Consider the following 12,570-nt stretch of genomic DNA (forward strand, 5'->3'; position numbering starts at 1 on the left):
GATAACCTCAGTGGTGGAGAGCTTTGGGAGCCATTGGTCCAAAATCACCTATTCCACCCAAGCAATACTACACGTACACATGTCACATCTCAAATTCGTCTTCTTCTGTATCCCAAAATGTTATTTTCTGAAAGAAATCTAATTTGCATTTGGATGACTCAATACGAACGGCTTCCACCGTCTCCCGAGGGAGCCTGTTCCATAGATTAGACACTCACTCCCTGAAATATATCCGCAGTCAGCCGAGAGCACATTCAGACGTCTTCAAAAATTGGTACACTTTATGGATGAATGGGGTTCTCTTCCTGACCCATCCATTCGAAATTTCAGGGAAGAATTTTTATCTCCCAGATTTCAACAGTGTTTTTAATGAAGTTTCATGAGTCCCCAGCATGAGTTCCTTAAATCCACCAAAATCCAAGGGGCCAATTGTTTCTCCAATAGAACATAGAAGAATCATAGAATGATGTAGTACAGAAGGAGGCTATTCAGCCCAGCATGACGGTACTTTCTCTTTGGTAGAGCTAGCCAATTAGTCCCACTCCCCCTGCTGTTTTCCCAGAGCTATGTAAATGTTCTTGCTTCAAGTATTTATCCAGTTCCCCTTTGAAAGTTATGATTGGATGGCTATAGATTGGAGAAAATGTGGCTTGTTAGCCTCTTAGCTGGGGTACATAGAATCTATCAGCAAAGTAGGAGGTCATTCAGAGCATCACATCACTGCTTTGTCCCCATAAGTTAGTCCTCTTCAAATCCACGTGGCCGAGGTGTAGCAGGACCAATATGATGGAGTAGGTCGGTGTAGAAAATAGCATCTTTTCTGACACACCTGGAGTAGCCATTGGTTTACACAGAGTGAAGTGTTTCTTACAGGGAGAAAAATGACAAATATATTCACACCTGAACATAAATAGTGTAGAGAGAGCCCGGGTCACAGACTGTTATTCTGCAATAGAAACACAAACCATAATTCTTCATGTGTCAGCTCCCCTGGGCTGGTGGTGCTCGTAGCCTCTTGAGTCAGAAGGTTGTGGGTTTCAAGCACCACTCCAGGACACCAGTGTTTAATCTAGGCTGACACTTCATTGCAGTACAGAGAGAGTGCGGAATTGTCAGAGGTGATGCATCAAGCCAAGCTGTCATCTGCCTTTCTAGATGCATGTAAAAGATTCTACGACAGTAAAGCAGGAGAATTCTCCTGGTGCCATGGCCAAGGGTTCATTATTCGTTCTCTCTCTGAGAAATTCTACTCCGTGTCCGAAGGTTAAAGTTGCTTTATTTTTTTATTTCATTCAACTGGGCCCTTTCTGGCATTTTTATTCAAGAGCCTGAGGAAGGTGGGTATAAGGGAGCTTCCTACTTTTCAAAAAATAAGCAATCTACCTCATCTCCACTGAGCTGATTTGCTGAGAATCCATTGTTCTATAACCTGAGAGTCTGTTGGTGCAGTAGCCTCTAGGACTCCCAATGTGTATTACAAAATGATTTGATAAAGTCACTATGCTCCTGTCATCATGCATCAACAGTAAGAAGCATATTTGCCAATAGACCTGAAACTTGTATCCATTATTCTATATATAAACCATCTGAACCTCTCAATTAGATTCCAGTCTATAACTCACTCCCAGGTATCCATTATTCTATATATTAACCATCTGAACATCTCAATTAGATTCCAGTCTGTAAGTCACTCCCGAGTATCCATTATTCTAGATATAAACTATCTGAACTCCTTGATTAGATTCCAGTCTGTAACTCAATCCCGAGTATCCATTATTCTAGATATAAACCATCTGAACCTCTCGATTAGATTCCAGTCTGTAACTCACTCCCAGGTATCCATTATTCTATATATAAACCATCTGAACCTCTCAATTAGATTCCAGTCTATAACTCACTCCCAGGTATCCATTATTCTATATATTAACCATCTGAACATCTCAATTAGATTCCAGTCTGTAACTCACTCCCAGGTATCCATTATTCTATATATAAACCATCTGAACCTCTCAATTAGATTCCAGTCTGTAAGTCACTCCCGAGTATCCATTATTCTAGATATAAACTATCTGAACTCCTTGATTAGATTCCAGTCTGTAACTCACTCCCGAGTATCCATTATTCTATATATAAACCATCTGAACCTCTCTATTAGATTCCAATCTGTAACTCACTCCCGAGTATCCATTATTCTATATATAAACCATTTGAACCTCTCGATTAGATTCCAGTCTGTAACTCACTCCCAAGTATCCATTATTCTATATATAAACTATCTGAACCTCTCGATTAGATTCCAGTCTGTAACTCACTCCCAAGTATCCATTATTCTATATATAAACCATCTGAACCTCTCGATTAGATTCCAGTCTGCAACTCACTCCCAGGTATCCATTATTCTATATATAAATCATCTGAACCTCTCGATTAGATTCCAGTCTGTAATTCACTCCCAGGTATCCATTATTCTATATATAAACCATCTGAACCTCTCGATTGGATTCCAGTCTGTAACTCACTCCCAGGTATCCATTATTCTATATATAAACCATCTGAACCTCTCGATTAGATTCCAGTCTGCAACTCACTCCCAGGTATCCATTATTCTATATATAAATCATCTGAACCTCTCGATTAGATTCCAGTCTGTAATTCACTCCCAGGTATCCATTATTCTATATATAAACCATCTGAACCTCTCGATTGGATTCCAGTCTGTAACTCACTCCCAGGTATCCATTATTCTATATATAAACTATCTGAACCTCTCGATTAGATTCCAGTCTGTAATTCACTCCCAGGTATCCATTATTCTATATATAAACCATCTGAACCTCTCGATTGGATTCCAGTCTGTAACTCACTCCTAGGTATTTGTTACCTGATTCCCTCGTGATATGCTGCCATGTCTGTCATTTCTTATATATTGAAGTAACAATGGGTGACATGAAATGAGATGGGAACCCAGGGCCAGTGATTATGATATTGTTGGCTCCATTAACTTTATGTGGATGAATGATCATTTTCGGGTGTGTGTTGGATATTAATCTTTGTCCAAATCCAATTGGAAAAGCCAGTGTTTTGATTGGTTACATCATGCGGGCTCCTGCACTGCACCCAAACTCAGCTTTACGTGGGTATCAGAACCATCTCGACGTCCCACCACCCGAGGACAATGCCTTAATTTGCCTCAAAGCCACAAAAAGACTTGAGAAGTGATAGGGATCATCGTTTTCAAAAGCAATCCTTGCTTTCTGCAGGGTTGAGTAAACACCAGATTGGCACTGAGATTGTACTGGCTGCCTGCTCAAAAACTGCCATAGCGATACTGGTACATCTGACAGTGTTTCCTGTGCTATGTCAAACTGTGATTTATAGGCTTTTGTGGTTTTGGCAATGGGAGCTGGGACCTGAGAATCCTCAGTATTTTTAAACCATCAGCAAAATCAGGCACCATTCCCCTTGCTGTTGTGGATCATATCCAACTCTCTCTGCGATTATGTCTAGAGTCACACTAAATGAATGCAAGCAAAATATACTAACAGCCAGCATTAGCCCTCATCCCTCATCTTCAATTTCTCGCATTTGGGCACTAAAACTATACACATGCGCTCTTGAGGGGGAAAAGTAGTTCTTTGTTAAAGGTATGTTAAGTGGATTTAGTTTCTAATTATTTTCAGGCTGAGTCAGCCAAGAAAACTAAGAGATACTATTTATAAAAGGAAAACTGGATTCAGCTCCAGTTCTGGCGGGATTTAACTTCCATATTTCCATAGCACTGAATCATAGTGTTACATCATCTTTTTATGTTAAAGTAGTTTTCTTTCTAAAGGTTGTCCTCTGACCTCCAATAGTTCCGCACTTACTTTTGGAATTGACTGCTTTCTATTGCTATCTACGTTATTGGGAGGAAAAGGGAGTGTGAGGGGCATCTGTAAACTCCACCTCCACTCCCATAGGTCTTGTTTTTTGCCTGGGTTATGCCCTCCAAAAACAGCATATGGTATGGAATTGTCAAATGTTTCTACTCTCTGATGCTTCTGCTAGCTCTTCCTCAATACTATGTGGATCCCTTCCACACTCAGTTGATGCAGTATATGAAGAGTGATTGCTGACTTCCCTCCATATGCAACAAATGGCAGCAACAGGAACCTGGCTCGTGGGAGGAGTTTCCCACTGAACCCCTCTCAGACACCCAAAGTCAAGGAACTTTGATCGCAAGGTCTGCCTGATGAGTTCATTAGGTGAATATAATCACCGGGATTTTCCTCCAGAGGGTCTTCTGATCAGCAGAGACCCTGGATGGACAGGGAAATGTTCAACCATCTAAGGTGGGATCCCTAGACTGCCCCTGTTCACTGGTCTTAGGCATGGTGGCAGTAAGAGACACCTGGGTTAAAAAAAAACAGCAAATCAGGCATGGCTTCCCAATCTTATTTACGAGCCAATAACCCACCTGATGGGAAGTGAGCAGGTGAAGGGATAGGTAAGGATGGGAACAGGCTCTGCTGGGATGCTCCCCATCACCCTCAATGGTCAAACCTCTAGGTTTACTTGGAGAGATGACAAGAGGGTCTTGGGTACCATAGTACCATATGTACGCCAGCACGGGTCGCTATGCCAGGGCAAGGAAGGGTGTAAATTAGGAGGACAAATGATAAAAGAATTTGGCTGTGTGTAACTTTTTGGAGTAACTCTCGAGTGATTGCTCCAGAACTGAGGCACTTTACTTCGAATTTCCCATTTTTATTCTGTTGTTATATGTAAGTTGTGTCCCACTGTTCCCGAAAGGATTAGTTGCAAACAAGATGCTGCAGATGGTTTTTGTGTTTGAAAAAATTCTTGCGCATAATATAAGGACTTAATAGCTTACTGTAATTGTGAGTTTCTTGTACAGTATTTATTGTCTGTGTTTAATGCTTAAGAAATGAGACTTAAATATTTTACATGATTGAAGGTGCACTACTGTGAAACAACTTGTTTCTAAGGGACTTCTGTTCTACATGAAAGGGAAGCGTCATTTATCACCCATTTTGTCTTTCAATAAAAACATCAAAAATAAAATAGGACTGGCACTTCTTTTGAACTTACGGCTTCTCTCCCCTCTTATCTTGGGTTTTGGTTATAATGTTTCTTGGGCTGCACATTGGATGAAGCATTAACCCCTTGAGAACCACAGCCTGCAAAATGGCGATTTTCCAGGTCCATCTGGATTGGAGGATTGGATGAGGGAGTGCGGGGAGAGGAGTTGCAAGAAGGGAACTATCGCAGGTTACACCCACCCTGATTATGGAATGCTGCCCTGATTGGCCTCCCATCTTCTACCATACATAAACTTGAGCTCATCCACAAATTCTGCTGCCCATATTCCAACTCACACCAAGTCCAGTTTACCCATCACCCTGTGTTTATTGAACTACATTGATTCCCAATCCAGTAACGTCTCAATTTCAAAATTCTCATTCTTGTTTTCAAATGCTTCCATGGCCTCACCCTTCCCTATTTCTATGATCTCCTCCAGCCCCTCAGCCCTCCGAGCTCTCAGCACTTCTCCAATTCTGGCCTCGAGCATCCCCGATTTCAATTGCTCCACCATTGGTGGCCGTGCCTTCAGCTGGCTGGGCCCTAAGCTCTGGAATTCCCTCCCTCAACCGCTCCACCTCGCTTTACTTCTTTAAGACCCTCCTTAAAACCTACCTCTTTGATCAAGCTTTTGGTCATTGGTCATAATCTCATTATGTGGCTTGGTGTCAAATATTGTTTGATAATGCTGCTTTGAAGTGCCTTGGGGTGTTTTATTATATTAAAGGCACTGGCCAAAAAAATCCAGCTCCATAGTGTCCTTAGATCTGGCGCTACAGCAGGTGGAAGCGGGCACGGTGCCCCATGTTGGGAAGGGCACTCACCTTGCGTGCTCCAGAAGCTTCCCAAATGACCATATAATGGTGTCAAAAAGCCACTCCGGTTGATTTGATGCTGCTAGTGCAAACAGGCCACACAGATCCACTGAATGCATTTACTTTTCGCTCAAAGCTGATTATGCAGTGTGCTGCCAGAGGGAATGCCCCCAACACCCCACAAACTGCTGCGATTTAAAGGGTCAATCGTCCATTCATGTGAGGTGATCTTGAGTAACTTCTGCTATTGGAAAGGTTGTGGAAGTGCTTTGGACTGTTTTTGGAGATGTTGCGGTGAGTTGCTGGATTTGGTAGGGAGTGTTGCTGCTTCGTCACAGGGAGGGTGCAGGATCAGGTGACCTTTCCACACAAAGACTGTAACAGGTACTGGAGGGTGGGGGGGAGGGGTGTAGGGGTGCCAGCGCCTCTGGGTCTACAACACAACAGGGAGATGGAGCAGAGGCTGTGAGGAGGGGAGGAAGAGGTTCTGATCAGTTCTGATGAAGGGTCACTGACCTGAAACGTTAACTCTGCTTCTCTCTCCACAAATGCCTGCTGAGTATTTCCAGCACTTCCTGTTTTTATTTCAGACTGCACCATCTTGGCATGGGAGGCAGCAGTCTGAGCTGGCAGGGAACAGCAAGGACACTGGTGGCGTGGCAGGAGTGGGACAACGCAGGCCATCATCCTGAAAGTGGGTCTATAGTCTCACTGTCACTCCTCTGGGGCGGTGCCTCAGCAATCCTCATAATCTGCCAGTGCACAGATTGCTGGACTGCTATGAGAGCCTGCAGGTCTTTTTGAGCACTGGTATCCACAGCCATGGTGGCAGCAGTCTGAGCCTGCATGGCAGCAAGCATGGATCTGGTGATCTCTATCTGAGCTCTCACTGCAGCACCCAGACATTGGGTGGCTTCTGCTTGTGCTGCAGTGGAAGCTGAGACTGCAGCTATTATGGCTGTGATGGAGATGGCCACTACATCCACGCTGGAAGCAATTGGCTCAAATCTCTGTGTAATAGCCTGTGCCACACTGGAGCCGGACTCCTCCATGGTCCTTGACAGTGACAAGAAGCTGTCTTTCAGAACTCCAATGCCCCAAGCTTCTCGGTGTGCATGACCATCAGCATTCTCCCGTAGATCGCCAGATTGAAGTTCTCATCTGAGCCCCTTGTAGCAATTGTTGGAGCTGCAACCATCCAGGCAAGTGGGGAGTATTCCAACAAACTCCTGGCTTGTGCCTTGTAGACGGTGGACAGGCATTGAGGGGACAGGAGGTGAGTTACTCACTGCAGAATTCCCAGCCTCTGACCTGCTCTTGTAGCCACAGCATTTATGTGGCTGGTCCAGTTCAGTTTCTAGTCAATGGTGACCTCCCCCCGCCAGGATGTTGATAGTGGGGAATTCAGTGATGGTAATGCCATTGATCAAGGGGAGATGGTGAGATTCTCTCTTGTTAGAGATGGTCATTATCTGGCATTTGTGTGCCCCGTATGTTACTTGCCACTTATCAGCCCAAGCCTGGATGCTGTCCAAGTCTTGTCCCTTGTTCAGATTCCTTTCGCAGGGTGTTCCTTGGGGTTCTCCTAGCCCCCTGTGGAAACATGACCTTCTCCACCATTAAGGCCTCTAACACCCCATTGATGAACCTTGGAAGCCTTTCTCATCCCTGCTGCTCCATTTGTGCATCTCCTACATGAAGCCAGTGTCAGTACAGACAGCCAGTAGCAGCACCCCTCCACTGAGTGCAGCTTCTCTTTAAGAGGGGCAGACTGCCTTTAAGAAGGGCAGGCTGTCTGTTCCACATGATATCAGCGCATGCTGTCCAGCCCTCTGCTGAGCACTCGGGCCATGACAACAATCATTCAAATTAGCATTACATTTACATCCTGCCTGCCTCAACGGTGCTGGTAGATCATGAATCATGACCAACCCCCACCCCCCACACACCCACAGATTGGGCCTTCACTAAATTTTGGGCCACTATACAAATGCAGGTTGTTGTTCAGAGCAAAATCGGAAGTGCACCAACCCGAATCGCACTCAGATACCATCCCTTCCCCCACTCTGCACCCACCTCCCCCACCCTCGGTCTCTGATGTAGGACAGAAATCTAAAAGCCAGGCGTGCTTTTGGCCCTGGATCCCAGAGGTGAAAGGTTACCAGCCCACTACACCAGTAAGACACTCCTGATATCTTTTAAATCCTGAACATCATCCACAGAAAACACTCATTCATCAAAATCGGTACACAATGTTATTGGGGAGTTTTACAAAAACTGTCAGGCAGAAAACCTGTGTGTTCTATTGGAGAGACAGTAGAATTCAGATATAGCCCAGTTCCGCCTCTAATGCTACTGTAGGACAACCTGGAATAATCTCAATAATAGAGAGAGCACTCTGGCACCACAAGATTTTAACATCTCATTCCGTTTATCTAATACAGTTAATAAGATGTTTTTGAACAAAAATAGCCCGACTCCTGCTGCACTCCCAGTGTCAGGGCCCCGACTCCTGCTGCACTCCCAGTGTCAGGGCCCCGACTCCTGCATGGGACCTCCCAGTGTCAGGGCCCCGACTCCTGCATGGGACCTCCCAGTGTCAGGGCCCCGACTCCTGCATGGGACCTCCCAGTGTCAGGGCCCCGACTCCTGCATGGGACCTCCCAGTGTCAGGGCCCCGACTCCTGAATGGGACCTCCCAGTGTCAGGGCCCCGACTCCTGCATGGGACCTCCCCTTTCTTGAATTCAATTTCTTAGTCCTGGAAAGCCCCTGAAGGCAGTAGAGTGAATGAATACTGAAATAGTGTTTTCAAGATTAAGTTAGACAAACCTGAACTCCTCAGTCTTGACTGGAAGTGAATGAATGAGGCACCTATCGAGGTATACAAGACACTGAGTCCAATAGAAAATGGAATAATCCATAGAAAGAGATTAAGAGAAGTATTTCAGGTCAAATCCATGATGGAGAATTAAGAGTCATAGATACAAATTGATAAAAGCTGGGCTGAGGACTGATGTCAGAAAACACATCTTCGCAAAGAGCGTGTGACAAATGGAAGCAAATAGTCAGAACTCAGTTCGGTTTTTAGGGCTCACAATTTCAGTTGACAGATCAATAACCTATCTCATCTCTACTTCTCCTGAGCATTGGTAAGCTTCCCGCATCTAGTGCAGCTTGGGTCACCCAACCCATCAGGATTATCCGGAAGTGAGCAGGAGGGACCATTGCCCCACGTGCTCAGGCAGCTCCCATCATTGAACCGGGATACCCGGGCCATTCGTTTCCTGGACTGCTGCGGACCACCTGCCTTAGGGCATTGGCCGGGTCCCGATCTCCCACTCCCTCCCAGGTGTTCCACCATGGACTCAACTCAATAATAAAAAGTCAAATGATGTCATCTGATTCCCACAATGGTCAAACTAACTGTGAAGGGCAAAAAGGATTAATGTTGCTTTAAGGGTAACCAACCTTGTAACCAAGTGAGAATAGCCACAGGTGCCAATGCCCTACCACAAGGGAGACATAAATGCATCAATCCAATACTTTAAACTGAGCCCCCTTTTGGCAAAGTATAAATTAACATGGCAGGCTTTACAGCAGGAGCAAGGCCTAAACTGTATTTAGTGTTCTGTGCAAACAGAGGTATATTGTGACGGGTTGACTGGAAGTGAAGAAGGGCTGGTGTGAGGGATTTCAGCTCTGTGGCCCTCCCCTGCTGCTCGGATCAACCACCACCTGGAGAAGCAAAAGCTGAACTAATCCTTTCAATCTGTTCCGGGCAGACAGTCTGGCCTTAACTCTTTGAGGGCGGCAGAGCTGAATCAATAAAACTGTACCCTTGTATAAACTACCAGAGCAATATAATTCAACAATCTTCATTTAAAAGGTGTAAAGATACAGTCACTTATTTAACAGTGTCAGGAAGCAGGAGTACAATAAAGGCCTCTGCAGCATCAATCCTGCTCCTTCCACAGACCATGTACAATTTACACAATCGTGCACCTAATTCATCCGATTTAATCTCCTGAGGGAAAACCCTGTTTAAAATATTTTCCCTTATCAAAAGAAATTGAGCAATAATCCCCAAAAATCTGACCCTGCCTCCTGCATCCCCATTGTTCTAACCCGGTCCATTGTCTGGTCTGCCTATTCCCATGGTTGAATCCCTGATCGATTATCTGACCTGCCCAACTCCCCAGTGACCAATCCCGGTCCGTTATCCCACTTGCCCATCCCTGTGACCTTCCAACTCTGACCTCTTGTGCATCCCCCACTCCTCTTTCCCCACCACTGGCAGCTGTGCCCATAGCTGTCAATGCCGTATGCTCTGAAAATCCCTCCCTAAACCTCTCCACTTTACCTCTCCTCCTTTAAGAGCCTCCATAAAACTGTCGCTTTTAGTCACCCCTCCTTCTCTGGCTCATAGTTAATTTCTGTGTGATTATACCTCTTGGAAGCATCTAGGGCTGTCGTCTACATTAAATACGCAATTTAAATGTTCACCAATAACTTTCCCTTGTCACAGTGTCACATATACTATTGTGTCCCATGGAGTATTTCATCATAGAAACATAGAAAAATAGGAGCCGGAGTAGGCCATTCGGCCCTTCGAGCACCGCCATTCAATACGATCATGGCTGATCGTCCAAACTCAGTACCCTGTTCCCGCTTTCTCCCCATATCCCTTGATCCCTTTAGCCCTAAGAACGACATCTAGCTCTTTCTTGAATATATTTAATGATTTGGCCTCAACTGCTTTCCGTGGTAGAGAATTCCACAGGTTCACCGCTCTCTGGGTGAAGAAATCTCTCCTCATCTCAGTCCTAAATGGCTTACCCCTTATCCTTAGACCGTGACCCCTTGTCCTGGACTCCCCCGCCATCGGGAACATCCTTCCTGCATCTAGTCTGTCCTGTCCTGTTAGAATTTTGTAAGTTTCTGTGAGATCCCCTCGCATTCCTCTAAACTCTAGCTAATACAAGCCTAATTGACCCAATCTCTCCTCATATGTCAGTCCTGCCATCCCAGTAATCAGTCTGGTGAACCTTCGCTGCACTCCCTCCATAGCACGAACATTCTTCCTCAGATAAGGAGACCAAAACTGCATGCAATTCTCCAGATGTGGTCTCACCAAGGCCTCGTATAATTGCAGCAAGACATCCTTGCTCCTGTACTCGAATCCTCTCGCTATGAAGGCCAACATACCATTTGCCTTCTTAACTGCCTGCTGCACCTGCATGCTTACCTTCAGCGACTGGTGCACAAGGACACCCAGGCCTCGCTGCACCTCCCCCTTTCCCAATCTATCACTGTTCAGATAATAATCTGCCTTTCTGTTTTTGCAACCAAAGTGGGATAACCTCACATTTATCCACATTATACTGCATCTGCCATGTATTTGCCCACTCACTCAACTAGTCCAAATCACACTGGAGCTTCTCTGCATCCTCCTCACAGCTCACACTCACACCCAGCTTTGAGTCATCTGCAGACTTAATTCCCTCATCTATATCCTTCATATATATTGTGAATAGCTGGGGTCCCAGCACTGATCCCTGCGGTACCCCACTAGTCACTGCCTGCCACTCGGAAAAAGACCCGTTTATTCCTACTCTTTGTTTCCTGTCTGCCAGCCAGATCTCTATCCATATCAGTACCTTACCCCCAATCCCATGTTCTTTAATTTTGCACGCTAATCTCTTATGTGGGACCTTATTGAAAGCCTTCTGAAAGTCTAAATACACCACATCCACTGGTTCTCCCTTATCTATTCTACCAGTTACATTCTCAAAAAATTCCAGTAGATTTGTCGAGCATGATTTCCCTTTCATAAATCCATGTTGACTTTGTCCGATCCTGTCATTGTTTACCAAGTGCTCTGCTATTACATCTTTTATAATGGACGCTAGCATTTTCCCCACTACGGAGATCAGGCTAACCAATCTATAATTCCCCGTTTTCTCTCTATCTCCTTTTTTTTCTTTTAAATAGTGGGGTTACATTAACTACCCTCCAATCTGTTGGAACTGTTCCAGAGTCTATAGAATTTCTGGCTATTGCTCATCCAGGACTTCCAGCTCCAATGCCTTTCATAACCAGATATCCATTCAGTTCTTATTTTTGAAGAAGTTTCTTGATAAACTATGAGCTGTTTTTATTCGGCCTTCTCTCTAGCCTTCCTTCGTGCTTGAAACTGTACGTTTGTCTTCTAGTTTGGTGTTGCACAGACGCTGTTTCCTCTTATCTAACTGCTCCTTCCACAAGCTCCACCTGCTCCTAACCACACCCCAGCAACTTGCATTTACATCGTGTCTTCAGAAAGATGCTTCACAGAAGCAGGGTGGGGAGGAAGCTGGGAAGTAATGGACACAAAGGCATCAGGGAGAACTTCAGCCTTGCCAGAAACTAGCCTCAGCACCGTAGGATCCAGGATGGCCTCATTTGCGGAGCAGTCTCGAAGGGCCGAATGGCCTACTCCAGCTCCTAAGTCCTATATCAGATCCTGTCCCCATCTCTTAATAAGCCCATCGATGTAGAAGTTTAGTGGGGGCTGGGGCACAGTGGCGCTGTGGTCAGCACCGCAGCCTCACAGCTCCAGCGACCCGGGTTCAATTCTGGGTACTGCCCGTGTGGAGTTTGCAAGTTCTCCCTATGTCTGCGTGGGTTTCGCC

The sequence above is a fragment of the Heterodontus francisci genome, chromosome 9, assembly GCF_036365525.1.
Source record: "Heterodontus francisci isolate sHetFra1 chromosome 9, sHetFra1.hap1, whole genome shotgun sequence".
In the NCBI taxonomy this organism is placed as follows: domain Eukaryota; kingdom Metazoa; phylum Chordata; class Chondrichthyes; order Heterodontiformes; family Heterodontidae; genus Heterodontus; species Heterodontus francisci.